Raw genomic sequence first — 14,738 nt, 5'->3', positions numbered from 1 at the left:
TGAATAATTAAATGCAGAAAAGGGACGTGTTCAATTGGTGAATCGTAAGAAAAATGAAATTTCATTGATTTAGCTTCACAGGCTGAGGGGATGTGGATGATAAAATCAATGAAATTTCATTTTTCCTATAATTCGCTAATTTGAGATGTCCCTTTTCTGTTTCAAAGAAGTAGTAGATTTGATGACAACAACGTCCAGCCTTTGTAAAAGGTTTGGAATTTTGACATTAAATCGAGCCATCGAGGGGCAAATAAACATAGAAAATTCTGTTGCACTCAAAATTCCTTAAATTCCTTAAAAATCCTTAAAATTTTAAGAAAAGGCCTGAAGTTTAAATCTAAGGAAAACGCGTGTAAAAATGATTCCGATTCCTTTAAAGTTGACAAATATTCTTTAGAATCCTTTTGCACTCGAAATTCACTATTTTCCAAGGTTCTGAAAGAACAGGTTAAGACACTTTCGAGTTGATCACTAAGGCGGTGGAATCAAAATTATCCTGTAGCGCCAACTAGGTTTGGAAATGTTTGACGATTTCAACTTTAAAAAAAATTATTGTTATCAAGTTTACTTTTCAAACAATATTCATGTCTAAATTGTCAAGATTTGTGTTACACCCGCCTTCGTTAGTGTTTTAACCTGTTCTTTGAGAACCTTGCAATTATCTGCCAATAATCTGGGTTTCAGGGGGTTTTAAAATATGGTTTTTTCATGTTGCATATATTGAAGTATCAGATACTGTCCAAGGTTTTTAATTTGTGCAAGGTGAAGTCCTTTTTACAAGCAATCTACGTAACCTTCCTATAAAAAACTTGAATTTGACAACAACGGATGGCAACGTGTAAAAAACAAAAATCAAAACCCACTGAAAACCGGTGGCGATCCACTTTGCAAGTATTGGCCATGAACAAATTCCTTAATCTATAGCGAGTCATGATTCTCGCGATAATATCCTCGACGTTTGATTAGATTACAATGCAGAACGATCTTGATTATAAACGTTGAATAAAATGCAAAGATTTCAAACACTAAGTCTCATGAATGGCTGAAAGGAACGTGGTCGAAATAATTATTTATGAATTGTTGTTAACAGTAAGGAACCTTTCTACGATACTTCTACGAAAATGACAATCAGAAGAGAAATAAAACGTAAGCGAGCCATCTACTCATCCCGTAATTTTACCACTTGAAAACAAATCTGGAAAAGCGACAGAAACTGAGAACATTTTATAAAAGAGATACATTTCCAGTTCACGTGTCCGATACAGTCAAGAGTTGAGGGCCATTTACCATACAACGATGCCACACACCATCAATTTTACCAGTATCGTGTCAATGGAATGGGGGGACAGGTTTTTAATACACTGAATTACACGACGATGTGTTGAATGGGGTGAGTGGGTGGTGTATGTGTTGTGTTTTTTTCTGTTATATTATACCTTTCCAATATTACGGTGCTGGTGAATGTTTTGCCACATTTTTGTTGTCAAAAAGTAATTCTTCTTTCCACATATAATTTACTTTTCGTAAAAATGTAATGGCACACACACACAATTTTCGTTAATTTTCCATCACGCAATATTAGAATTTGGAATTGGTTTATTTTGTCCATCGGTTCGTTTTGAATTAAATATTTGAAAGAATTTTTTTTTTTGGACATACGAGTATAAATTGGAGTGTATGCTTAGATTTATCTATCGTACACTGTTAAGATATATTTTACGGGAATTAAATAAATAATTTCACTGGAAATTTATCAACAATTTTATTTTCGGTATGTTTGATAGCACGCGATTAGAGATTGAACGGATTGTTTAGGTATACTCTAATCAGTAAGATATGCAACTGTTTTTATTTCGAGCATATCGATATACTGTAAATGGGAAAAACAAACTTTATTACGTTGATCGAGTAGAAACTTTCAGTTATCACAATTTCAAATCACTAATGCCAATGTGAATGACTTACAATCGGTCATAAGGTTTCAGCCCTTACATTTTGATTTTTCAATGGGTTAAATTAGTGCAATCTATTACTTCATCATCGTTAGTAATTTTCAATCATAGAGTATTACGAATCATAGAGTCACAGTTACGAATCCTGTGATTAAATGGTATTGGACGATTATAACTGTTTTCCAGTTATCCGATCGAAATCCTGCAGTTAGGGATCATTCATCGAGTATATGACGCGTCTCCATCTCCATCTATTACATTTTTATTCTTATCTTGCATCTCTTTCACACTTGACATACTTTATGAACGATCCCTTGAGCATAGACGAACTATGTATGCCACAGAAGATCCGAGTTGTATTGAACATAGGTTATGGAAAAAAAATCATTTTCGGTATGATACAGTCGATCAGTAGGCCGTCACCTTTCAAATGCAAATATTTTCGATTTTTCCAAAGGCCTTCAAAAATGGGCTCAAACGCACTCATTTCAATAATATTTTGACATAAATTATGAATACGTTTAAGATGAACCTTTCCTATCGGCTATACATGTTCTGTACTTTCTTTGGTAAAAAGGACTTTCGTTTGTACCTTCACTTTTATAAATGAACAGTTAAATCTACAAACTGGACGTGCCACTCTAGTAAATTATAAGAAAAATAGGCTGGCGATAGTTTTTTTATAGGTTAAGATAAGAACACCGTAAATCAATTAAAAATTTCCAACTGTATCTAGATTGGGAGAATCTAGATGTTTTTGATATTACTTCTATCCTACAGTTATAGCATCTGCAATAGATTAAGTCTAGAACGGGTCTTCAGGGAATATAATGTAGCAACTCGTAAAAATAGAATATCAAAACCCATCCTGACCGGTGGCGACTCCGCTACTCGCTTGACGAACGAATAATACGAAAACAATCTCCTTACTCTATTATAGACATTAAAATTTTCAGCATCATGCCAGAGAAACGACAAAATCGGAAGGAACTGAAAACGAGTTGAGAGATTCGGATTTCATAAGGGTGTTATCATTTGTTATCGACAGCTACAGCAAAAACAAGCAATTCCTCTAACAACAGTCGTCTATTTATAGCACAAAATTTATGTTAAAACAAAATGAAGTAAAAGATTTCGTAAACAAATTTTTGGAATCACTTAGAATAAAAGAAGTAACAGATTCGGTTGCTGCTAACGAAAAGTAAATGGAGGTAAAACTAAAGCTCCCAATGAAATATCAAAATTCGGTTAAACTCCATTTTTAGAGTGTACGCACCATCCATTCAATAACTAAAAATACTTTTGATTGCCCTCCTAAAATCCCATATGGCAATGTTCATTTCATACATTATTCGTGTGGTATGACACAGAAAGCAATATTGCCACGCATTTTATTCAATTTCGCCGATCGATTTCACATTAAAAGGGCTTCCAAAAAGGAATATGATGAAGTGAAACAGAGAGTCAGTAGAAAAAACCTCGCATATCCCATTTTCGTTATTGTTTGACCTTATGATTATTTGATATGTCCGGTTGATAGAATAAAGGTAAAGGTAAAAGTTTGTTTTTCTGTTTATTTACCCATGTACGCATAATTAGTAAAAAATAAAAAAAAACCGCGGGGTTGGGAAAAGCCATATATCGAGAAATTTCGTCGTTTTTGTTGTTGTTGTTGTTGTGTACAAGCTTATGCATTATTCAAATTAATATTACGTGGGACTATTCGATACGTAACTGTTAATACTTTGGAAATACATTTTCAATTTCCATTACAATCATGGAATTATACCTTCCAGAGATGTCAATCCAAAATTGTTCCCATTTTAATACGCATACGCTTTGCATAATGATTGAATTGCACATTAATCGTTGAAAGTTAAAATTCTATCGCTGTTTAGACGTTTAGAGGAATAACCAGTCCTTTTCTGTTTAATTGAAATAATTACGTATCTGCTGTGTTTTGGGGGAAATTAATTACAAAGGACAACTCTTTCCTGTTACGTTTCCGTCACGAATGCTACGAGTTAACCCATAAATTTTTGATTTTGTGGAAAGAAAATGAAAGAAAGTTTAAAGTGGAGGCGAGCTAAATTTGGTATTTTGTGGTACACCCACAAAGAAGTTTGATCTAATTGATGGTTTGACCTTCCACAGCAAAGGCAAGCATTTTCAGCAGTTTCACTCTTCGGATCTATTACTTCATTATTTGATCTAAGTATGTAAGTTTAAGGTTCTTTAAATCTTGTACCTCATTTCGGAAACATGTTTTATTGCTATCTATACACGCCCGTATAAGTCAGATCTTGTCGTTTATTCTTGAAGTCGTTATGGATAACAGATGGTATCCAGCCGTCCCTTACTGATATAAACTGATATAAGACAGAAACTTATATTACTGTTTTTAATAACGACAAGGACTGCCGAAACAGACGGTACGTACTGACAGCCTTTTAGAAAAATGAATATTGAGTTAATGAAGTGATAGACTCTCGCGTGCGTCGCGTCCTTGATTGAAACTTTTTATTTTACTAAATGTGAGTGAGGGTTGCAGCCCGAGACCAGGAAAAATATAAAATATTATTTGTTAGTAAAGCGTAGCCGACGCCAATAAACACATGAAAACGTGATTTTGTACTCTTATCCTGAGTTTTTGAATACATTTTATCTGCTTTCAGCTCCCTAGGGGTCGATAGTGGCTCATTAGATCACTTGCGGAAACAAGAGAATTGTTTCAGGAACTAACAATACGCAAAATTCATGATAAAACTTGGGATAACAATGAAAAATCACGTTTTTGTGTTATTGTTGACCTCGGCTTCGCCCTTGGATTAATAAACTTTACACGAAAGATGGATTTTTCAACCTTCTATTGCTTGCTCTGGGCTCTGTCTTTCTCGAGTAATTTAAGATTAACGATTTCGTTTACCCTGCCTTTAGGTCAGACTAGCTTGAAAAAAACCCCTCGGGGCTACACATAGCTCATCTCTAAGCAGCCAAAAACAAAAAATTTCATACAAAAATCAAAAAGTCCCATTGTGAATCGCCCGAAGTCACCTTATGGCTAGTCCAGGCCTGGTTAAAGGTAGATTCATCAATACCTATTGTCGAATACTAAATTCGGATTTGCACAACTGGGTACACGAATCTCGAACAAAATAATCGAACCCAATGCAGCAAGAATTGCAGATCGAATGACACTCGATACATTCTCATAGACTCGAAAATGGAATGTTTTTTTCTCTGATTTATTTGCGGACCACACCTTCACAGATTCCTCAATCCGACAATGCAGATCATTATTCAAGTGTATAATTTTCTGATTATAATTCGTTTTGAATATACTCAGATGTAGCATATAAATGGCGCGGCGTTTACATATACATTCGAATGTTAATATTAGGGTCAATTGCAAGTAGCGGATGGTTGCATAAATCATTGAAATCTGGAATGGAGCGACGAAAACAACGCAAACCTTTAACACAAAACATAAATTTCGTTCCGATAATAAATATCTTTTCCGAAACTTTTCAATATAACCGGTGCGTTCGTTTAATGAAAATTATTTTTTTTTATCAAGACTTGACATCGATTTCGATTGCTAAACATTTTTTTTTGTCGAATCTCTTGGTATATATATACGTATCTATGCAATGGAATACAATATCTATCGAGAAGCATATTTCATTCACCTTTCTCTTCATTACTTTATTTAAGTAAAAAACTCGTACCTTTGGAAAGATAGAAGAAAAAAAAACCTTTAAAAATACGTTAAAATGCACACACAGCACACACTCAACATGGTTAATATGAAACGCGTGGCTAAAAATATTTATTTTGCCAGATAACGCGAGTAATTTTTTTGAACGGTTTTCGGTCACTGCACTTTTAAATAAACTCTGATAAAAATAGGTTTTTACTATTTGAATTGAATGTTATTTTTCATAAAATATATTTTCGGTCGCGTTATGAGTTAATATTTGAATTCAACATTCGAAGATTTGGTGAATTTTTCGGTAATTTTTTTGTCTACTATTTACCAAGAGAAAGAGAGAGATAGATAGAGCGAAAACAAATGAAGTGAATAACAAATCCAGTTATGGCTCCTGTTGGAATGATTGAAGTTTACAGGATCAATGACCAGGCCAGTCCTGATAGCCTTTCACCAGACATTATATTATCTTCACAATTGTCGAATCTGTAACGTATTTTGGTCTAACAAAACAGATTCATCGAAAATCTTTTACTTCATTAGTTTTGACATCGATTTCATAGTGTACATAAAGCCAATAAACCAAGGGTTCGATGCTTATTTTAGTCTTCGTCTTTAACATATGTTCATCACTACCTCAACAATATCGCGAACTAGAGGCTAGAAGAATTACAATTTATTGAGAATTGCACTCTTCATGAACGTAGCTGTAAGAGAAAAGTCGCTGCACATGAACTTATCCTTTTCGTCTAAAGCTTACAAGTCTTTCCCTATCAACTATAGAATTTATGCCCATGAATTACGTTAGAGTGGAAAATGCTTGCTTTTGTCTCAATTCCGTGACTTTAATTTATCTTATAGACCAAAATTTATGTATGTTAAAGCCTTAAAGCCAGTGAAGTAACAGAGTCGATGAGTTGATTCTTTTTGAAAAAAATTGTTTCTCTAAACTTTTTCCAAAATTTACCCAATTTAATCTCAATGGATTGAAAAAAGCTTAGAGAAATTTGTGGCAAACTTTAGCGAGACTTGTTGTTCCTGAAACTTATCTTTGATCCTCCGATTTATTCCGAATTGTCTCCATGTGCTATTTCGTCATTTAGAATAGTTTTGGACGACTCGGACCCATTATTGTTATTAAATTGGTTATCGATGAATCGAATCTCACGTCGTAATACATTTTGCTAACAAAAAGCTGCCGTAATTGCATACACACACGTGTTTGTAATTATACGACATTAAAGTAATATCGATTGGCATATTACAATTTCACTATCTGTTGTTGATTTTCAATATTTACTGCCAAGTAATGATACGTATGGACGTTCGCAAGTTTCATTGAGTGGAATAATTTACTAATTCTCGGAACAGACATTGCTGTGAGTTTTGAGTTTATGTTTAGGCTTTGTAAATGGTTGGAAAATATTGTATTAACAAACGGGAAATTTGACCTTCATTCGCATAGCCTCTACAGTTAACATAAACCTTTAGAAGTTTCTAGGGACTACCTCTGGGAAAACATTTTCTAGAATCTTTCTAAATTTTCCTAAGTCTTTTTCAAATTTTCACAAAATTTCTTTTGGAAGGAAGGAAAGAAAATAATGAAAAATCTAGGAAAATTCAAGAAAATGTGGGAAAATTGAAGAAATAGTTGACATAGAAATTGAAGTGTTTGTGAAGCAACCCTAGCCATGCCAAGAACAGAACTATTCAGTATTACTGGACCAAGTAAAAACATCCTTTGTTCCCCCTTTTTATTGATTGATTGATGAAAAATGGTGATGGATTCATGACTAGACTCTTGCTAGACTCATGAAAATTGCTTCGACGTAAAATGTGCTGTCCGAAATTTTTTCAAAATACATATCCAAACCGCTCAGGCCCGGACTGGCCATACTGGGCGATCGGACGATTCCCGAAGGGCCTTTTGCTTTAGTCGGGTGAAGTCCCGGCAGGGCTTTTTTAAATTTCAGCCATTTACTGTTCAAACAAATGAACCACTTTTTGGCGAACATATTTCCAATCGAAATTTTTCTACTTTGGCCTTTCCGTTAATTCTTTATTCTATTTCTAATCAAAATTTTCTTACTGAGACATTTCTCTCGATTTTTTCTTTGTTTTCCAATCGAAATTTTTCTTCTGAGGCCTTTCTGTTATTTTTTTTCGATTTCCAATCGAAACTTTTTAACTGAGGCCCTTTTCTAAATTTTTTCTTCGATTTCCAATCGAAATTTTCCTAGTGAGGCCTTTCTCTTCATTTTTTTTCGATTTAAAAATAAAAAAAAAAAATCAACAGAAAGGCAGTAGGAAAAGTTCGATTGGCAATCAAAGAATAAATTGAGAAAAAGGCTCGGAAAGAGGGCTCAGTAGAAAAATTTCGATTGGAAATCGAAGAAAAATTAACATAAAGGCCTCAGTGGAAACATTGTGATTCACTTACACTGTGTAAGTTACACAATATTAATCAGTCATACGAACCGATGGCCTAATTGGAAAAAGTCGCCCGAACGGAAGGGGCTTTTAACTTTTTCCCCCGAAGGGCCTTTTTGAGCCAGTCCGGGCCTGAAACCACTTCTAATTGTTCTGAGTATTCTAAGTGTTCTAAGATCAGTTAAGAGCTTCCGAGCGTACGCTGAAATTGTAGCCTACATTTCTGCGTTTCGAAATTTTTGATCGCTGATATCTTTTTACGAGAGCCCTTTTTGAAAAATGTACGACCACATTTTCGAGTAAAAATATGTCAGCTTTCAATAAAAAATAAAATTGTCTGTGAAAGTTCCATGTGCTTTGAGAAAACTGTACCGATGCCCCAAATTTGCATCAAAGGTACACTTTTCCCAAAGCACATGGAACTTTCACAGACAATTTTATTTTTTATTCAAAGCTGCCATGTTTTTACTCGAAAATGTGGTCGTACATTTTTCAAAAAGGGCTCTCGTAAAAAGATATCAGCGATCAAAAATTTCGAAACGCAGAAATGTAGCTCTTAACGAACAAGTAGAAGTGGTTCGGACGTGTATTTGGAAACAATTTCCGAAAGCACATTTTTCGTTGTAGCAATCTTCATGAGAATTTTAACCTAACGATTTCAGGTGAATTGATAGAATGTGTTGGATATGATTGCTCGAATGCCAATATTGGAGAAGTAATTCAGAAAAAAAAGAATTCTTTTGGAAACGTGTCGGTGATACAAATCGTTGCATCCAAGAAAATATGAGGTCTTGAAGAACAATTGATTTATGATAAATTCGCAGAAGTGATTCTGAGGGATTCTTTTGAAAAACAGAATCTTGAAATCGGACACATTTTTCATTGGACTTTTTTATATGTGCCTAGATTGGTATTGGTCCTTAGAACCTAAAACCATTTTCAAAAAAATTCTTCGAAGCTTGTGTGGCTGGTGGGAGGTGATCGAAAACTTAAAACATCCACTTTTCTTACAAAATTTTCTCCAGTTACACGAACCGTACAGGGTCGTGTGGGGTGTCATTAGAAAGGTAATTGCATGTACTTCTGGAGCAAATAGGGTCTTATTGGGTTTAAAATTCATCCACACTGAGACATGTGCAGTTGAAGTTTTCAACCGAAAAAAGACTGAAAACTCATACTTTTCTTACAGAAATTTCTCGAGGTACACGAAACGTACATGGTCGTGTGGGGTGTCATATGAAAGATAATTGTATGTACTTTCAGGAGAAGTAGAGCTTACGGAAGTTTGGTAGCATCTTCGATGCAATATAAGCACTTAAACATTTCAACTTCACATATTTCATCGTAGATGCTACCAAACTTCCGTAAGCTCTACTTCTTCTGAAAGTACATGCAAATACCTTTCATATGACACCTCACACGACCATGTACGTTTCGTGTACCTCGAGAAATTTCTGTAAGAAAAGTATGAGTTTTCAGTCTTTTTTCGGTTGAAAACTTCAACTGCACATGTCTCAGTGTGGATGAATGTTAAACCCAATAAGACCATATTTGCCCCAGAAGTACATGCAATTACCTTTCTAATGACAACCCACACGACCCTGTACGGTTCGTGTAACTGGAGAAAATTTTGTAAGAAAAGTGGATGTTTTAAGTTTTCGATCACCTCCCACCAGCCACATAAGCTTCGAAGAATTTTTTTGAAAATGGTTTTAGGTTCTAGGGACCAATACCAATCTAGGCACATATAAAAAAGTCCAATGAAAAATGCGTCCGATTTCAAGATTCTGTTTTTCAAAAGAATCTCTCTTCTTCATTTTTCGACTTTGCGTGCACCTGTCATTAAATGCCGTCCCGCAAGTCTTGTACCCATCCCCATTCTTGTATTGCGTAATTTATGAACGACCCCTTAATAATCTTGGATCGGTTTGAATTTATTCAGGTACTGGATTGATCTTGTTCCTTTGAAATAGCCCATTTTCAGTACGTACACCCTGAGAAATTCGCTAAGGACAGTTTCGGTAACGTGTTGGTGACACAAACAGTAAAACATAAAATGAAACTAATGTTCGGTTCAAATAATTTGTTTCTTTTTTTTCGAACAATTTACGAACATAAAACTTTTATTAATCACCCGTAGTGGTTATCTATGCATTTCTGAATTTATACTGTTCAATTATCCGTCAACTGCATTCGCTATTATTATTGTCGACAATATGCAATTTCTAAATTGCATTCAACGAAGTTAAAGCCAATTTTTATCGTCATTTATGTTGGTCAATTTAAGTCCATTTCACCATTTTATTAGCCAGCCAGCCAGCGGTTTTTTTTATTGTCACAAGTTAATAGTTAATGAAACTGATATATAGAACAACCGCCCCAGATAATAAAAAGGTGTGTGAGTGAGTGTTCGTATATCTATATATCCATCTGTATCTCTACCTGCCCAGAATGAATTGTAAATATACTTGCTTGTGTGTATTGATTGCGCCCTTAAAATATATCGAAAGTGAACAAAATTACAAAATTATAGTTGACAACATTTGTATTGAAAAGGGAGTTTGCTTGTGACGACTGAAAATTCACCGTAATATGTCGCCTGAAACACAGCCCAGCCATTACAGTTCTTCGATATAAATTTATAAATTATTTAATTGGCTTCCAATTTGATTGTTTCAACTAACTTTATAAGTGAAAGGTTACACACGTCTCCTCTCTTCACGGGTATCATTTAAAATCAAAAGGTAAAATTGAGTGGCAAAGGATCGATAAACAGACGACATTTTTGCAAGCAGAATAGGAATAGTATTTGCGCTGATGACCCTAGGGATGCAAGAACATTGAAAATTCTTTCATATTCTTTAAAGAGTAAAGGGCTGATTTTTCAAAATTCGGAGAGAAGACTCGTAGAAATGGTAACACTTGGAGCAGTTCAGGTAACCCTGGATGTGAACCTGAAATTCAAGTCGACCTGAAAATCTCTGACGTGACCTGAACTGAATTTATCTGAAATCAGAAAACCGATAAATGTTTAGGTAAATCAGGTCAGGTATACTTGAAAAATGCCAGATACAACTGACATCTGACCTGATTTACCTGAACTGTCACTGATTTTCAGATTTCAGGCAAATTCAGGTTCAGCTTCAGATAATCTGTCCGTCAGGTATCACGCCAACGTGACCCGTTCCGAGTCTTAAGAAGTGGAAAAACCATTAAGAGAATCCTTAGGTTAGCCAAGAAAATTGTATGAAATTCAAAGAAATTCTCAAATCGTTTTCGTGCAGTAAGTCGTCGGATACTGAATCTTACTATTATGTGCCTCTCGTTTCATCAGCAGAGTTTTTAAAAATGCACAGAAAATCATTTAAAGTTGATACAAGTGGTCCCGATGTGACGAATCATCGTGGTATTTGTTGCAGAATTTCAAGAGTCAGAAACAACTAATAATTACATTCATTAGAGATTATCCAGTCAGTAAGTTGCACCAATTTTCACCCGAGCTAATGCACCGCACTGGACTCAGCGGACTGAGTAAAGTGGGTTGTTGCCTTAACTTTTCACTGACTGCAAGTATATCATAAATATCATATCTCTTTCTTGTTTCGATCTAAGTATTTTCTTCACAGATTGAGAGACAATCTTTTACTTCATTTGTTGAACTATATAAACTGCTTTGCTATATATGGCAATCGATACTACTTTTAAGGTATTGTGTTAGTCTGGTCCTATCATTGTGGAATCAAGTTATATTGCATTAAAATCCATTTAATCGCGAAAACCACGTGAGCCGAATCAAAATCTAAATCTGACTATGAAGTCACAGTTTGCTCTAAATTAATTTGTCGAATCTATTACTTCATTCAATATAAATATTTTCAAGATGTTGATACGAATCTTGTACTTCATTCGTTTTAACATCAATTTTACTATATCAGACCTGCTCAGCTGGAGCTTCTTTGTGTCGTCGTTATTGATAACAGATGAACCTGATTGGTATTATTATGCGTTTGCACCTTCTTATTTTATGTGTGTTATTGTATGTTTCACATAATGCCTAAGATCTGCGCTTATGAGTCATATACCTGACAATTGCCAGGACATTTTTCGTGAAATGAAAGGTTTACTTAAAATTACTGTTTCCGTGTACTATTTTCGTTGTCTATCTGATCGGTACAATATACCTTGCTGACCCTGACTACACCGAAACTGCTATGCCATCAGTGCAATAAATTGTACAGTTTCGAATGTAATTTCGTTATCATCTGGTAATGGCTGTAATTAGTCGCAATTTGAATTGTTAAAATATTCAAAACATGTGCAGTGTGCACACGATATTCCATATAACGAATCTTGTATTTTTAGTTGGGGAAAAATGCAAATACAATTTGCATTTTCGTTATCTGCGGTTTCATTTCAAGTTTTAATGGGGAACCGGACACTTTTGGTATTTTTTTTTCGTCTTTCGATTAGCCAGTCATGTGACACATGTGACAGGCAAATGCACAATTTGTCTTATAAAAAATTTAGTATGTTGTGATACGCTTGCCGTTGATACAGACGTCAGTGTGCTGAAAATACTCACATAGGTAAAGCGGCGCTTGGATGGTGGTTGTACCTCTCAGCAGTTTTACTGTCGGATCTATTACTTCATTTGACTGAAGTATTTTTCAAAGCATTCATTTCAAATCTTGTACTTGATTTCTCTGAACATGCATCATTGCTATATGACACCGCATTAGGCAGAGCTTGACTCTGGTAATTGACAAATGAGGAAATGCTAGAAATTGACTGGGATTTAAGATAAATTCATAGAAATTGAAAGTAATTAAGAGGAAATACGGATCAAAAGGATCAGCCAATGCACAAAAAAACTTGTTCTTCTCACTCGCTGCACGTACGCGAATTGTGATTACACTCGACCTTAATTATAGCGTCATTATGACTTGACAATAATATGGTTTAGCATTTGGTGTCTTGTGCTAAATTGGCTAATGTTAGGAACCAATACAATATACTATCGTATGACACAAACGGACTAAATCGCTCGATTGATGTCTCGGTGCGTGAATGGATCTCGAGCTTAAATTCTCGAATCATTCATTTTACCTCGGTAAGTGAATGACCTCTGGCTGAATCCCTCGGATCAGTCACAACATCTCTACCTACTATAATCACACGGTCATCGTCCTTGTGTCTTTTATCTCTTCATTTATTCGTCACAAAAAATTACAAATCATTGAACGATATAGAAAATCTCGTCAAATCTGTTGGTATCTTGAGGGATAGTGCCGAGAATCGATGCAGCGTTTCCATGTTGATTCGCGATACTGATCCTTTGAATCATTGTGTTATAATACACTATTATTAGTTCCATCTTAGTCATGGGTCAATTCTGAGTCTGACCGTGAAAAATAAAATATTTTGCAAATCGCTACACCCTAATACACCTCTTAGACTTATGAATTATGTAAAGCAGAAAGTGTGGTGAATGAATTACCCGAGAACAAAAAAGAAAAAAAAAATTCTACGAAGTCACCCGCCACCAGTCCAGTGATAACCAGAGCTGTTTGATAAGCACTTATTTCTGCGTACATGTAACGAAGGTCAGCAAATGCAACTTTATCAATGAATTTTTATATAAATAGAAATAATAGCAAAACGAAATGCATTACCAGAATAAATTGACCTTGCCCCGGCGATTTTTCAATTATTCATATACGACCAATGTTTAAAAACTTAAAAAAAAATTGATTCAAATCGATAACGCATATTAATACACAATACGAATGGCCTTTGTTCGACAACAATGAGATAGATACCGGTACCAAGTTATGATCTGGGATTTCGTGCATTTTGTGGTGTTTCCCCAGATGAATATAGCGACTCTTGAAGCAAAATTCGTATACGAGTCTTCTTAATGCGATGAATGATTCAAACATTTGCTCATTATAGGAAACAAGTTTTTCTGTCGAAATCGGTCGAATTTCTATTATCAATTTTTTTTTTGCCTTATCAGCCAGACAAAATTACAAACGCAAAACTTGCCAAAACATCGATCGTTGCTAAAAATACGCCAGCATCGTAATAAATTCAGTTTGTAAATTTCAAATTTTATAAACAGATATCGTGTTTCGTTATATTTACACGAAAACAACATTTTATTAAACCGAAAATAATTTACATCGACAATACCTGATTTCATACGACCAAATTCAAGTAATTCTAAATGTAACATCCATAATAATATGAGCATGACCTTGACCATCACCTATATGCTAAATAAAAAACAAGTTTGCGGATATCTTAAATGTGCGTTGAACAAAACAGCAAAAAAATAAATTCCGATTGTACGAAAGCTATGTAGTGCGAAATGGTTCTATATATCAAAGTCACACAATCACACACATTTCCGCCCGTCCCCGTTGTTTTGTGCGAATTTTCTTACACATCAAAATTCTTTGCTGGTATAATTTTACGCGAAACATTTTTTTGCTTTTGCTAAATTCTGTGAATGTGTGTTCGAATTTAATGACCTGCGCAACATTTACCCCGTTCAACTCATTCGGCTTTGCCCGAATTCGTTGTGTATGTAAACCGCGAAAATCCCTGACCAATCTCAACAAAAATTCTGTCTTTCCTCGCCTTTT

Source organism: Bradysia coprophila, unplaced genomic scaffold (assembly GCF_014529535.1).
Source record: "Bradysia coprophila strain Holo2 unplaced genomic scaffold, BU_Bcop_v1 contig_297, whole genome shotgun sequence".
Taxonomy (NCBI): Eukaryota; Metazoa; Arthropoda; class Insecta; order Diptera; family Sciaridae; genus Bradysia; species Bradysia coprophila.
This window is presented reverse-complemented; position numbering follows the sequence as displayed.